The sequence below is a fragment of the Dendropsophus ebraccatus genome, chromosome 14, assembly GCF_027789765.1.
Source record: "Dendropsophus ebraccatus isolate aDenEbr1 chromosome 14, aDenEbr1.pat, whole genome shotgun sequence".
Lineage (NCBI taxonomy): Eukaryota > Metazoa > Chordata > Amphibia > Anura > Hylidae > Dendropsophus > Dendropsophus ebraccatus.
The window spans coordinates 77323908-77339855 of NC_091467.1; the positions used below are offsets into that span (position 1 = coordinate 77323908).

General features: G+C 49.6%; 1 protein-coding gene across 2 annotated transcripts in view; it reads right to left on the bottom strand.

Annotated features, from left to right (window-relative positions):
• Positions 1-9722, bottom strand: part of KIAA1755 (KIAA1755 ortholog) — a 166799-nt gene extending 157077 nt beyond the window's left edge. Inside the window, exon 1 of one of the 2 annotated variants that reach the window (XM_069952015.1) lies at positions 9643-9722. The gene's annotated coding sequence lies outside the window, so the exon portion shown is untranslated. Of the gene's footprint in view, positions 1-9637 lie in introns of both variants that reach the window. The other variant, XM_069952013.1, reaches the window with a different exon arrangement.
• Between the last annotated feature and the right edge of the window lie 6226 nt (positions 9723-15948).

Genomic DNA, 15948 nt, shown 5'->3' on the forward strand with positions numbered 1-15948 from the left:
GCTGCAGCAGGTGAGTATGTGCCTTTCATGTATATATATATATATGTGTCCCTATGGATAACAAGTAGTACAGATCGCAGGGAGTGGCAGGGGCAGTGGCGTAGCTACCATGAAGGCAGGGAAGGCAACTGCTATGGGGCCTCTGCAGGAAGGGGGCCCAAGGAAGCCTGCCCTGCCTTCATGGTAGGTACTGTATGCCTGTCACGGCCGCCGCGGCGTCCCGTGCTCCGGGCCGCCGCCGCAACCTCTCTCTGCCCCATGCAGCGGCCGGGGTCCCCGCCTCCTAGGGCGCGCGCCGGTTGTCTCAGATTTAAAGGGCCAGTCCACCCCTAATTGGAGGTTTGCACCAATCACTCCCTATAAATCCCAGCATGCCCTGTCCCTCGTGTTGGAGCCTCTACATGCTTCCCATAGCGTTTGGCCCAGCTCCCTGTTGTTCCTGACCTCAGTCCTTGTTCCTTGTTCCTGTCCGCTACTGGGTCCCTAGTCCCTGTCTGCTGCCTTCCTATTGTTCCTGAGTACCACCTGTCACCTGCGATTACGCCTACAGACCTCTGCCTGCACTATCTCCTGCCTACTGCTCCTGCCACACCTCGCCTGCCGTCACTAGCAACCAAGCCAGGGGATGCGACCTGGGGGTCGCCTGCCGCAGCAAGTCCATCCCGCCTTGCTGCGGGCTCTGGTGAAAACCAGCGGCCCCTTAGACTCCGCTCCCTGGTGAGGTTAGTGCCATCGCTAGTGACGGTTCAGTGGATCCACGACTCCAGGCGTTACAGTAGGCTTCAACCATGGATCCCGGCGAGGTGCCTGATATCCGTGACGTAGCCCGAGTGGTCGCCCAACAGGCTCAACAAATCCAGCAACAGTCGCAGCAGATCCAGCAACTGACGGCCGCCTTACAGCAGCATACTACGGCCCAGCGCTCATCACCTCCTGCAGCCTCTTCGAGACTTCGACTGGCTCTCACGAGTAAATACAGAGGCGATCCCAAGTTGTGCAGAGGATTCCTGACTCAGTGCACCATGCATATTGAACTCTTAAGTAGTCAGTTTCCCACCGAGCGCTCTAAAGTGGCTTTCATCATCAGCCTATTGGAGGGTAGAGCTCTGGCTTGGGCCACACCGCTGTGGGACCGAGATGACCCTGTTGCTGCCAATCTCAGAACCTTCCTGGCCGAGTTTCGCTCCGTCTTTGAGGAACCTGCCCGTGCATCTTTGGTTGAGACTGCTCTCCTCAATCTCTCTCAAGGGAGTTCCTCTGTTGGCGACTACGCCATCCAGTTCCGCACCCTGGCAGCAGAATTAGACTGGAATGAGGCCGCTCTATAGCCACCTTCAAGAAGGGCCTGTCCAGTCGGGTGAAAGACGTGCTCTCTGCCCGAGACCTTCCTACCTCCTTGAATGATCTCATTCTACTGGCTACCAGAGTCGACAACTGGTTTTCTGAGAGAGAGGAGGAGGTCCGGCAAGAACGGCGACTAAGTTTGCCCCGTCGCCATCACCGGCTGGCACCAGTTTTCCAGAATCCAGTCACGCCAGTACCCCAGTCAACTCCTGAAGTTCCCATGCAGGTAGAACGAGCTCGCCTAACCTCTGATGAGAGAGCTCGCCGACTGGAGCTGAATCTCTGCCTCTATTGCGGTGGCTCTGATCACTTCCGGCAGAGATGTCCCCAACGTCCTCAGCGTCCGGGAAATGCTCGCACCTAGGTCCAGTGAGAGAGGCCTCCCTAGGTGTGAATGCCACCTCTTCAAGGTTGTCTATGCCAGTCTCCATCCAGACACCCTCTGGACACACTCACCAAACTACTGCCTTCATCGACTCTGGTTCTGCAGGCAGTTTCATTGCAGCTACATTGGTCCAAAGATCACGGCTACCTGTGACCCGGCTAGCCCGATCACTGTCTATCTCCTCGGTCTCGGGCGAGACCCTTTCCGAAGCTGTGCACTTCCAGACTGCACCCCTAGTCCTTCAGGTGGGCGCTTTACATCAGGAGAAGATCTCCTTCTACGTCTTGCGCCATTCCTCGTCCGACATCCTGCTGGGCCTCCCTTGGCTGCAATTACATACCCCTTAGCTAGACTGGAGAACCGGGGAGATTATCAGTTGGGGCCTGGACTGTCCAAACCGGTGTCTGAAGTCTCCTCAGCCCAAGTGCTCTATGACATCACCTGACTCCGTCAAGCCTCTACCCGGCCTACCGGCAGAATACCAAGACTTGGCTGACATCTTTTCTGCCAAAGAGGCGGACTCTCTACCCCCTCACCGGACGTACGATTGTCCCATAGACCTCCTTCCTGGAACTTCTCCTCCACGAGGTCGGGTGTACCCTCTCTCTGTACCTGAGACCATGTCCTCCTACATCCCGGAGAACTTACAGAAGGGTTTCATCCGCAAATCCACGTCCCCTGCTGGCGCAGGATTCTTCTTTGTGCAGAAGAAGGACGGTTCTCTCCGCCTATGCATAGACTACCGGGGCTTAAATAAGGTGACCTTCAAGAACCGATATCCTCTTCCGCTTATCCCCGAGCTATTCGACCGTCTCTGTGGAGCCAGGATCTTCTCCAAACTGGATCTCAGGGGAGCGTACAATTTAATCCGAATTCGTAAAGGAGACGAATGGAAGGCCGCTTTTAACACCAGAGATGGGCACTACGAATACCTGGTCATGCCATACGGCCTATGCAATGCCCCAGCGGTCTTCCAGGAATTCGTTAACGACATATTCCGTGACCTCCTCTATGTCTGCGTCATCGTCTATCTTGACAACATTCTGATCTTCTCCCCTGACCAGCAGACTCACGTGACACAAGTACATCAGGTCCTACGAAGAATACGGGCCAATCATTTGTACGCCAAGCTGGAGAAGTGCGTTTTACATCAGCGCAGCCTTCCGTTTCTAGGATATACTGTCTCCGATCGAGGACTACAGATGGATCCAGCCAAACTCTCAGCTGTTCTCCAGTGGCCACGTCCTGTGGGACTCAGAGCTATCCAACGCCTCCTAGGATTTGCCAACTACTATCGGCAGTTCATCACACATTTCTCTACCCTGGTCGCACCCATCGTGGCTCTCACTAAGAAGAAGGCAGATTGGCCACCTGAGGCCGAGCAAGCCTTCACTAGCCTAAAGTCTGCCTTTGCCTCTGCTCCTGCTCTAGTCCGCCCGGATGCCACCAAGCCGTTTTCTCTTGAAGTCAACGCATCTTCAGTGGGAGCGCTGGAGCCGTCCTCTCGCAAAAGGATGCATCAGGCAAGACCAGAACCTGTGGGTTCTTCTCTAAGACTTTCTCCCCTGCCGAGAGGAACTATACTATTGGCGACCGCGAACTCTTGGCGATTAAGTTGGCACTGGAGGAATGGCGTCATCTCCTAGAGGGGGCCAGGCATCTGGTCAACATCTACACGGACCACAAGAACCTTCTCTACCTCCAATCGGCCCAACGCCTCAATCCCCGGCAGGCCAGGTGGTCGCTTTTCACGTTTCAATTTCGTTATCCATTTTTGTCCGGCTGAGAAGAACGTGAAAGCCGATGCTCTCTCTCGAGCATCTGATGTCATGGGACAAGAGGACTCTCCTCGCCACATCATACCTCCCGATCGTCTGATGCCAGTCACCACCTCGGTTCTTCAGGGAGTGCCCCCCGGAAAGATTTATGTTCGCCCCGCGCTTCGAAGAAGGATTCTGAAGTGGGGACATTTCTCATTGGTGGCCGGGCACCCAGGAGTCCAAAAGACTGGGCAACTGATCTCCCGCCACTACTGGTGGCCCCGCCTTTTCCAAGATGTCAAGGACTTTGTGGCTTCCTGTACCATCTGTGCCAAAAACAAGTCCTCCCGACTAAGGCCTGCTGGCCTATTACAGCCCTTGCCAGTTCCAAGCTGTCCCTGGTGCCACATGGGCATGGACTTTGTCACAGATTTACCTCCATCTGCGGGAAACACAGTCATTTGGGTGGTCACTGACCGCTTCTCCAAGATGTCTCATTTTGTGGCTCTTCCGGGATTACCATCCGCTCCTCGTCTGGCCCAGCTGTTCTTCCAGCATATCTTCCGCCTACACGGCCTTCCCCTTCACATCGTCTCGGACAGAGGCTCTCAATTCATCTCCAAATTCTGGCGTGCTCTCTGTTCACTACTCCAAGTGAAGCTGGACTTCTCTTCTGCCTATCACCCCCAGACCAAGGGGCAAGTGGAGAGGGTCAATCAGATCCTAGGCAACTATTTACGACACTTTGTTTCTGCACGCCAGGACAACTGGTCCAGTCTGCTTCCGTGGGCAGAGTTTTCTTACAATCATCTGGACTCGACTTCCTCAGGCAAATCCCCTTTCTATGTTGTCTATGGTCGTCAACCTCGTCCTCCTCTCCCTCTCTCTTCATCCTCTGAGGTTCCTGCAGTCGAAGAACTGTTGTCAGATCTTCAATCAATCTGGAGTCAGACAAGACAGTCTTTACTCAGGGCTTCCGACCGCTTGAAGGTCCAGCCGGATAAGAGAAGAAGACCTGCTCCTAACTTCTCTCCTGGTGACAAGGTTTGGCTTTCGGCCAAATACATCCGATTCAAGATTCCCAGCTACAAGTTGGGGCCCTGATATCTTGGACCTTTTGCGGTGCAGGAACGTATCAACCCTGTCACCTACAAACTTCGCCTGCCCCTACCATGCGGATCCCGAACTCTTTTCATGTATCCCTCCTAAAACCAGTGGTCTTCAACCGTTTCTCAAGTAAGTCTGCCATCTCTCCTCCACAAGTCATCTCAGACGACGTCTATGTTGTGAAGGATCTCCTGGCTATGAAGACTGTCAGAGGAAGACGTTTTTTCTGGTAGACCGGAGAGGATTTGGTCCCGAGGAGAGGTCCTGGGAACCCGAAGCTAACATCCTGGACCAAGATCTCATCAAGAGGTTCCTGCAGGCAAGAAAGAGGGGGAGGCCAAAGGGGGGGGGGGGGTACTGTCACGGCCTCTCTCTGCCCCATGCAGCCACCGGGGTCCATGTGCAGGGGCCCGGCGCTGCTACCAGTTCTACCCTGGGGGGCGCCTTACCTCGCCCCGCTCCTGTCTCCGTCTGTACCAGCCGGCGCACGCGTCCCCGCCCCCTAGGGCGCGCGCGCCGGCTGTCTCAGATTTAAAGGGCCAGTCTGCCCCTAATTGGAGGTTTGCACCAATCACTCCCTATAAATCCCAGCATGCCCTGTCCCTCGTGTTGGAGCCTCTACATGCTTCCCATAGCGTTTGGCCCAGCTCCCTGTTGTTCCTGACTTCAGTCCTTGTTTCTGTCCGCTACCCGGTCCCTAGTCCCTGTCCGCTGCCTTCCTATTGTTCCTGAGTACCGCCTGTCACCTGCGATTACAGACCTCTCCTGCCTACTGCTCCTGCCACGCCTCGCCTGCCGTCACTAGCAACAAAGCCAGGGGTAGCGACCTGGGGGTCGCCTGCCGCAGCAAGTCCATCCCGCCTTGCGGCGGGCTCTGGTGAAAACCAGCGGCCCCTTAGACTCCGCTCCCTGGTGAGGTTAGTGCCATCGCTAGTGACGGTTCAGTGAATCCACGACTCCAGGCGTTACAATGTCCCTGACAGCCAACCACTGTACCCTGCTCCCCAGGGGTCCATAGAGGAAGAGGGACCCGCCACTGCACTGTTCAGCACCCTCATTGTAGTGTCGGGTGAGCGGGCTGAACATCAAAAGGAGAGGAACAGAGGAGCAGGAGGTGCCAGGTCCTGCACGGCACAGAAGGAGAGGGATGAAGGACCTTATGATCACATGACCCAAAGGTCCTCAATACTTCTATGTGAAGATCAGCCCGGACTACAGGAGGAGGAGGAGCGGGGAAGCCTGGGAGCTGTAAATGCTGTGTATGTGTGTCAGTGAGTGTATGTATGTATTTGTGGGTATATATGTATATGTCAGTGTGTGTATATATGTATCTGTGGCTATATGTATATGTCAGTGTGTGTATATATGTATCTGTGTATATATGTATATGTCAGTATGTGTATGTATCTGTGGCTATATGTGTGTGTATGTCAGCAATGTCTGTAGCACTGGTGTATATGTGTGTGTTTGTGTATGTCAGTTGTGTCTCAAGTGATTGACAGGTTTGCTCCCAAAGATGTTCTGCAGCAGCTTCTATTAATGTTGGGCTCTAATAAAAGAACCCACCACTAATATCTGCTGCATTTTCTTTTATTTCTGGTTGAGTATTTCTTATTACACTGAGATGATTTCCCTGTGTACAGTCTACTCATGGAGTATACATCAGCACTAGTGTAATCACATTACAGCATATATGTGTGTATGTCAGTGGCGTATGTTAATGGTACCTCTGTGTGTGTATATGCGCGTCATTGCCTGTGTTATGTAGGGGAGAGTACAGGATTCATGGGGCCCCCGTACAGTTATTTGCTATGGGGTCCCATGAATCCTAGCTACGCCCCTGGGCAGGGGAGTAGGTGAGTATGTGTCTTTCATATATCAGCAGTTGAAAGTCTCTGTGTCATTTCACAAATACTTTTACAATGTCCTAGAAACGTCAAAAGTTTTGATAATTGGAGATATGGGGGATCACTAGAGCTGGGAGAAGCACTCGGCCGTGCTCTTTACTCCCTGTGATCCCCCCCACACACCATATGTAAGCACTGCTCCACCTAAACTTAGCTCAGCTGCCCGGCCAGAAGCGGCCCCAGGGACCCCGCGGACCCCGCCACCCACCTAGTTCAAGTAGATGATTCCTACAAAGGTTAGTGAGTGCTTCTTCTGGACGTCGCCATGTTCCAGCAGCTGTTTGTTCTCATAGTCCGTCAGTATAATCCCATTCTAGGCTGTGGTGGGATGTACGCGTGTCCGATCCGTCTCACACCGCTTACACACCCACAACCCCCAGATAATAAGGCAATGCAATCCCATGCCCAGCTTATCACCTCTCCTTCAGGACACCTGCTCTCTATTTTGACGACATCTAGTTTTGCATCCAAGCACTCTCATAGTTTACACACCGGAGAACTTTCAGAGGTTACACACTCCAGCACTCTAGCAGGTTACACACCCCAGCACTCTCATAGTTGAGACACCCAAGCACTCTCACAGTTTACACACTTGAGCACTCTCACAGTTTACGCACCCAAATACTCTAGTAGTTTACACACCCCAGCACTCTCAAAGTTTAGCCTCCCGAGCACTCTCGCAGGTTGCACACCCATGGTTTACACACCCGAGCACTCACAGTTTACACAGCCCAGCACTCTTATAGTTTACACACCTAAGCACTCTCGCAGGTTGCACACCCATAGTTTACACACCCGAGCACTCACAGTTTACACACCCAAGCACTCTCTCAGTTTACACACCTCAGCACTCTCCCGAGTACTCTTAAAGTTTAGACTCCCGAGCACTCTCACAGTTTACAACACCCAGCTACAGGCGGTGTTCCTACAAGTGGCCATTGATGCAGGAATTTCAGCTATGACGAGTTATTTTCCATGTTGAGTGTCTGGTCAGATCTGTTCCCATTGAGATCAGTCAATAAAGAAGTCATCAATCCTCTCAGCAACAAGGAGGTCAACAAGCAGCTCCCACCCAGACTGGTGGCCTCCATCTGCTAGAGGTCAATGCCTGGATCATCCTCCACCAACCTGACCAGAGTGGGTTTAGGTACTGCGCCCACTGAGCTATTTCTGAGATGACTGACAGCAGCCGGACGCCATGTCATTACCCAGCATGCAGCTGGCATCCCTCCTCTGCAATGTGTAAGGTGTATATAGCATACACTGCCGGCCCTTCACACTCCTGTATCTACCACATAAAGGAGTTGCTCCGAATAGATAACAGCAGCGGCACTCACCCACTTGGATATAGACGCTTTTATTTCAGGTAACAAACAGGACATTGTGCAGTCCAATAAATACGAGCTACGCTTAATGTCAGCGCGTGAACCAATCGTAGCTCGTATTTAGTGGATTGCACGATGTCCTATTTGTTTCCCAGTGGGTGAGTGCCGCTGCTGTTCTGGAGCAAGCACTTGTCTGGTGTCGGCTGAACGGTGAGCTGTAGTGGCTCAGGTGCGGGCTTAGTGGCTGGATTCATATACTGGACGGCCCACATAGGCTTCTTTTGTGTTGGACATCTTAAGGGTGCCTTCACACGTACCGACTCGCAGCGGCATCAGAAGGGGTTAAGCAGCCGGTAGAATTACATACACGCAGCGGTCATTCAGACCGCTGCGTGTATGTAGTGACAGTGATCTGCCAGGACCTAGCCGGCTCGCAGCGTTATGAACGCTGCGAGTCGGTACGTGTAAAGGCACCCTTAAGGGGGACTCTGATAATCATAAGTTATTCCCTATCCACAGGATAACAGATAGTGGATTGATACTTGCGGGGAAGCCTACCGAGCCTGAGAAGGGCCGAGCGAGCCCCAGAATTAAAGGGGTTCACCAGCATTAGAGGAACATTGCAGCTTTCTTCCAGAGACAGCACTGCTCATCTCCAGTTTGGGTGAAAGTTTTGCAACTTCGTTCCATTGAAGTGAATAAAGCTTAAAGGGGTTATCCAGCGCTACAAAAACATGGCCACTTTTCCCCCCTACTGTTGTCTCCAGTTCAGGTGCGGTTTGCAATTAAGCTCTATTTACTTCAATGGAACTGAGTTTTAATACCCCACCCAAACTGGAGAGTAGGGGGAAAGTGGCCATGTTTTTGTAGCACTGGATAACCCCTTTAAAGCGACTCTGTACCCACAATCTGCCCCCAAACCGCTTGTACTGTCAGATAGCAGCTTTTAATCCAAGATCTGTCCTGGGGTCCTTTCGGCAGGTATTGTCCTAAAAAACAACTTTTAAACTTGTAGCCCTGTGTCAAATAGGTGTGGCCTAGAGTGTCTGTGCATTAGGCTTGCACCGCCCCTCCATCCCTCCTCCCCACCCTCTTCACCATTAGGATGCCACTTACAGGTTTTCTACTATTCATCACCTGTCTGAACACTGCACATGAGTTGGATCGTCAAGGCCCCTGTGCAGTGTTCAAACAAGTGAGGAATAGGAGAAATTCTGCCAGGGCCATTGCTAATGGCGAAGAGGGTGGGAAGGAGGGACGGAGGGGTGGTGCAAGGTTAGGGCATAGACATTTTAGCACATGATACATGAAATCACTATGACTGGTGCACATGACATCACTATAGCCGTAGCACATGATACATGACATCACTATAGCGGTAGCACATGACATCGCTATAGTGATAGCACATGATACATGACATCACTATAGCGGTAGCACATGACATCCCTATGGCTGTAACACATGATATCACTATAGCGGTAGCACATGATACATGAAATCACCATAGCGGTAGCACATGACATAACTATGGTGGTAGCACGACATCACTATGGTGGTAGCACATGATATCACTATGGCTGTAACACATGACATCACTATGGTGGTAGAAAATGACATCACTATGGTGGTAGCACATGACACATGACATCACTATAGCGGTAGCACATGACACATGACATCACTATAGCTCTAACACATGACATCACTATGGTGGTAGCATATGACATCACTATGGTGGTAGCACATGACACATGACATCACTATAGCTCTAACACATGACATCACTATGGTGGTAGCACATGATACCTTACAGTCCAGTAGAGCAGTTCCCAGTCTTTCTTTGCTTTGGTTGATGATCCATTGTGGCCTGACACCTCTGCCGATGTCTGTGACCTCCTCACATATCGCTATAGTGGACGTTACATGGCTATCGGCTGAGAATCATTGGCATTCAGAGATTATTCTGAACGTTCATTTGGGAAAATTGTAGAACATGGAAAAGTTGAGGAATAACATAGACAGAGGAAATGTTCAGGGAGAGACGGAATATTCGAGCGGTGTCACCTGTTTCCGTTCAGATAAAGAATGCAGCTCACGTTCCCACTGAGTGTGCTGGGCCCCACCTGTAAGTGTCTATAACGGAGGACAGTGTCCGTCCCCAGCTGCTACTACAACTCCCAACAAGCACTGGTATTCTGCGGCTGCAATGCATGCTGGGGGTTGTAGTTTTGCATCTTAATATTTCTGTTCTCACAGTACGGGATGAGGTTCTGGCAGAGGGGATACTAGCTTCTCTGCTATATAAAAGCCAAATAATAATACTGCCACCCCATGACCCTATATTACACCACATAAATATCCTACAGTTCCTGAATATAACCCAGTATACACAGGACATATAATACCGCCACATCCTGACCTCATATTACCACATACTGTTCCTCAATATAACCCAGTATACACAGGACATATAATACCGCCACATCCTGACCTCATATTACCACATACTGTTCCTCAATATAACCAGTATACACAGGACATATAATACCGCCACATCCTGACCTCATATTACCACATACTGTTCCTCAATATAACCCAGTATACACAGGACATATAATACCGCCACATCCTGACCTCATATTACCACATACTGTTCCTGAATATAACCCAGTATACACAGGACATATAATACCGCCACATCCTGACCTCATATTACCACATACTGTTCCTCAATATAACCCAGTATACACAGGACATATAATACCGCCACATCCTGACCTCATATTACCACATACTGTTCCTCAATATAACCCAGTATACACAGGACATATAATACCGCCACATCCTGACCTCATATTACCACATACTGTTCCTCAATATAACCCAGTATACACAGGACATATAATACCGCCACATCCTGACCTCATATTACCACATACTGTTCCTCAATATAACCCAGTATACACAGGACATATAATACCGCCACATACTAACCTCATATTACCACATACTGTTCCTCAATATAACCCAGTATACACAGGACATATAATACCGCCACATACTGACCTCATATTACCACATACTGTTCCTCAATATAACCCAGTATACACAGGACATATAATACCGCCACATACTGACCTCATATTACCACATACTGTTCCTCAATATAACCCAGTATACACAGGACATATAATACCGCCACAGCCTAACCTCATATTACCATATACTGTTCCTCAATATAACCCAGTATACACAGGACATATAATACCGCCACATCCTGACCTCATATTACCACATACTGTTCCTCAATATAACCCAGTATACACAGGACATATAATACCGCCACATCCTGACCTCATATTACCACATACTGTTCCTCAATATAACCCAGTATACACAGGACATATAATACCGCCACATCCTGACCTCATATTACCACATACTGTTCCTCAATATAACCCAGTATACACAGGACATATAATACCGCCACATCCTGACCTCATATTACCATATACTGTTCCTCAATATAACCCAGTATACACAGGACATATAATACCGCCACATCCTGACCTCATATTACCACATACTGTTCCTCAATATAACCCAATATACACAGGACATATAATACCGCCACATCCTGACCTCATATTACCACATACTGTTCCTCAATATAACCCAGTATACACAGGACATATAATACCGCCACATCCTGATCTCATATTACCACATACTTTTCCTCAATATAACCCAGTATACACAGGACATATAATACCGCCACATCCTGACCTCATATTACCACATACTGTTCCTCAATATAACCCAGTATACACAGGACATATAATACCGCCACATCCTGACCTCATATTACCACATACTGTTCCTCAATATAACCCAATATACACAGGACATATAATACCGCCACATCCTGACCTCATATTACCACATACTGTTCCTCAATATAACCCAGTATACACAGGACATATAATACCGCCACATCCTGATCTCATATTACCACATACTTTTCCTCAATATAACCCAGTATACACAGGACACTGACACGACATGGAGAGAATGGAATGGCTGCACATCTATGGCTGATACTAATGCCGCTAGGCCTATATTAAAATTCAACACCAGGGTGTCTGTATATAATTTGATCAAACCCCTTAATACCCACATGATCCAAATTGGCAGGATACACCTGTGTTCACATGTCAGTACCTCATGTCTTCCCCATTCTGTGTGAGCAGCAGTGGTGAGTGTAATACCACATTCATCCTTGTGTTGTTTGGGGGCAGCCTTCCCCGCCGGTGGTGCTGGCTGGGACTTTGGGGGGGCACTTTGGGTTTGGTCCTGTGACATTGGGGTTGCAGGGCCATTCCATGGCCTCCCTTCCCTGCATGTACACGCTTTGCGGGGGTGGCAGTCGCTGACCGACACGGTGGTGAGTTAGCGTAGGGACCCGTGTGAACCAGGGGACCTCCATGTGGTACACGGGGCTATTATGGTTTGATCAAATTATATACCGACACCCTGACGGTTTTTAAAATAGGCCTTGCGGCACTAGTGTCAGCCATATGTGGGATGTGCAGCCGCTCCTCTCTCTCCATGTCGTGTGATACACAGGACAATGCTGCTGCCGATAACACTATACCATGGACATATAATACCGCCACATCCTGACCTCATATTACCACATACTGTTCCTGAATATAAACCAGTATACACAGGACATATAATACCGCCACATACCACATACACGTAGTATGAGCCCCAGGCCTTGTTATCTGGGCTCAGCAGACTCCTGAGACTTCCCTGTCGTCTTGCGATGCGCAGTGGAATACCTAGACTCTTAGAAACTTTGTCCCACTGGGGTCAGTTCCTGTGACTTCTAGATAACTGCCCTGCATGTTTTATAGAGGTTCCTGGCGTGGACAAGGTGATCCTTCTGTGGCTGCTCTCCCCAATTGGACTTTCTAGCACTGCACAGTTGCTGTGGCTCTCATACAGAAAGTCTGTGGCTTGCTTGTGTCCCTGACATGGGACCTGGCCTAAGCCAGGCCCAGGCTTAACTTCAGCAGAGACTTGGGAGAAGATTTATCAAACTGGTATAATAGTAGAATTGTCTTGGTTGCCCCTAGCAACCAATCAGATTCCACCTTTTATTCCTCACAGATTCTTTAAAAAATAAAAGGTGCTATCTGATTGGTTGCTAGGGGCAACTAAGACAATTCTACTTTACACCAGTTTGATAAATCCCCCCCTTGGTTTTTAGTTGCTTCCTCATACAGTGACTCTCGACAGACTGACTAACTCCTCCCACCAGGAGCTCTCTCCTTCCTACAGGGTCTAACCAAACCTTCCTGTGACTGGTGGGGCTGTGTGCACAAAAGAGAGAAGACAGCGGATAGAGTGAAGACTGGAGGGAAAGCACCTGCACCTGTGAGTGGACAAAACATCACATGACACAAAACATCACATTAACCCATTAGTATCTTCAGCCATGCTTCGCATAGAGCAGAGAGAGCAGCACCTGGTGGGGAAAACACCAACTACAGTGAATACTCACCTGTGTGAACCCGAGGGAGTTACCTTACTCAGCTGCAATTAGACTTAGGGGCCTGTACCGGGTCACTACATTAGACACTGCACTTCCTGTCCTCACCTCCGCCTTGCTCATAGTGTCCCACATGGTAATATCGCCCCACTATGGTATAGGCCCCCCTCCTACTGAGTAGAGATACTCCCAGTTAATGCCCCACTTTGCCCTTGGGGGGTTTAGTTATCAGTCAGTAATAAGAGCTGCCCCCTAGGAGTATATAGTTGTTCCCAAGTAGGTAAAGCTGCTCCCTGTAGCGTTAGTTACCCCCAAGGTGGTATAAAGTTACGTCCAGTAGTTACAGTAGGTTTAACTGCCCCACGCAGGTATCTATTTGCCCCCCCCCCCCCAATAGGCAGAGCTGCCTCCTAGTTGGTCTAAAGTTGCAACCTAGTAGGTACAGTCCCAGTAGTTATAAAGTTGCCGGCAGTAGGTAGAGTCCTAGTGGTTATAGAGTTGCCTGCAGTAGGTACAATCCTAGTGGTTATAGAGTTGCCTGCAGTAGGTAGCGTCCTAGTGGTTATAGAGTTGCCTGCAGTAGGTAGAGTCCTAGTGGTTATAGAGTTGCCTGCAGTAGGTACAGTCCCAGTAGTTATAAAGTTGCCTGCAGTAGGTAGAGTCCTAGTGGTTATAGAGTTGCCTGCAGTAAGTAGAGTCCTAGTGGTTATAGAGTTGCCTGCAGTAGGTAGAGTCCTAGTGGTTATAGAGTTGCCTGCAGTAGGTACAGTCCTAGTGGTTATAGAGTTGCCTGCAGTAGGTACAGTCCTACTGGTTATAGAGTTGCCTGCAGTAGGTAGAGTCCTAGTGGTTATAGAGTTGCCTGCAGTAAGTAGAGTCCTAGTGGTTATAGAGTTGCCTGCAGTAGGTAGAGTCCTAGTGGTTATAGAGTTGCCTGCAGTAGGTACAGTCCCAGTAGTTATAAAGTTGCCGGCAGTAGGTACAGTCCTAGTGGTTATAGAGTTGCCTGCAGTAGGTAGAGTCCTAGTGGTTATAGAGTTGCCTGCAGTAGGTAGAGTCCTAGTGGTTATAGAGTTGCCTGCAGTAGGTAGAGTCCTAGTGGTTATAGAGTTGCCTGCAGTAGGTACAGTCCTAGTGGTTATAGAGTTGCCTGCAGTAGGTAGAGTCCTAGTGGTTATAGAGCTGCCTGCAGTAGGTAGAGTCCTAGTGGTTATAGAGTTGCCTGCAGTAGGTAGAGTCCTAGTGGTTATAGAGTTGCCTGCAGTAGGTAGAGTCCTAGTGGTTATAGAGTTGCCTGCAGTAGGTACAGTCCCAGTAGTTATAAAGTTGCCGGCAGTAGGTACAGTCCTAGTGGTTATAGAGTTGCCTGCAGTAGGTAGAGTCCTAGTGGTTATAGAGTTGCCTGCAGTAGGTACACTCCTAGTGGTTATAGAGTTGCCTGCAGTAGGTAGAGTCCTAGTGGTTATAGAGTTGCCTGCAGTAGGCACACTCCTAGTGGTTATAGAGTTGCCTGCAGTAGGTACAGTCCTAGTGGTTATAGAGTTGCCTGCAGTAAGTACAGTCCTAGTGGTTATAGAGTTGCCTGCAGTAGGTAGAGTCCTAGTGGTTATAGAGTTGCCTGCAGTAAGTACAGTCCTAGTGGTTATAGAGTTGCCTGCAGTAGGTACACTCCTAGTGGTTATAGAGTTGCCTGCAGTAGGTACAGTCCTAGTGGTTATAGAGTTGCCTGCAGTAGGTACAGTCCTAGTGGTTATAGAGTTGCCTGCAGTAGGTACAGTCCTAGTGGTTATAGAGTTGCCTGCAGTAGGTACAGTCCTAGTGGTTATAGAGTTGCCTGCAGTTGGTAGAGTCCTAGTGGTTATAGAGTTGCCTGCAGTAGGTAGAGTCCTAGTGGTTATAGAGTTGCCTGAAGTAGGTACACTCCTAGTGGTTATAGAGTTGCCTGCAGTAGGTAGAGTCCTAGTGGTTATAGAGTTGCCTGCAGTAGGTAGAGTCCTAGTGGTTATAGAGTTGCCTGCAGTAGGTAGAGTCCTAGTGGTTATAGAGTTGCCTGAAGTAGGTACACTCCTAGTGGTTATAGAGTTGCCGGCAGTAGGTAGAGTCCTAGTGGTTATAGAGTTGCCTGCAGTAGGTACACTCCTAGTGGTTATAGAGTTGCCTGCAGTAGGTACAGTCCTAGTGGTTATAGAGTTGCCTGCAGTAGGTAGAGTCCTAGTGGTTATAGAGTTGCCGGCAGTAGGTACAGTCCTAGTGGTTATAGAGTTGCCGGCAGTAGGTACAGTCCTAGTGGTTATAGAGTTGCCGGCAGTAGGTACACTCCTAGTGGTTATAGAGTTGCTGGCAGTAGGTACAGTCCTAGTGGTTATAGAGTTGCTGGCAGTAGGTACAGTCCTAGTGGTTATAGAGTTGCCTGCAGTAGGTAGAGTTGCACCCCAGTTGGTAGATCTGCCTCCCAGTAGGTGCAATGTTGTCCTTAGTTGGTATAACTGACCCCCAAAAAGAAGAAGCGCCCCAGTAGGTATAGATTTGCCCCCCAGTATGGAGAGCTGCCCATAGTTGG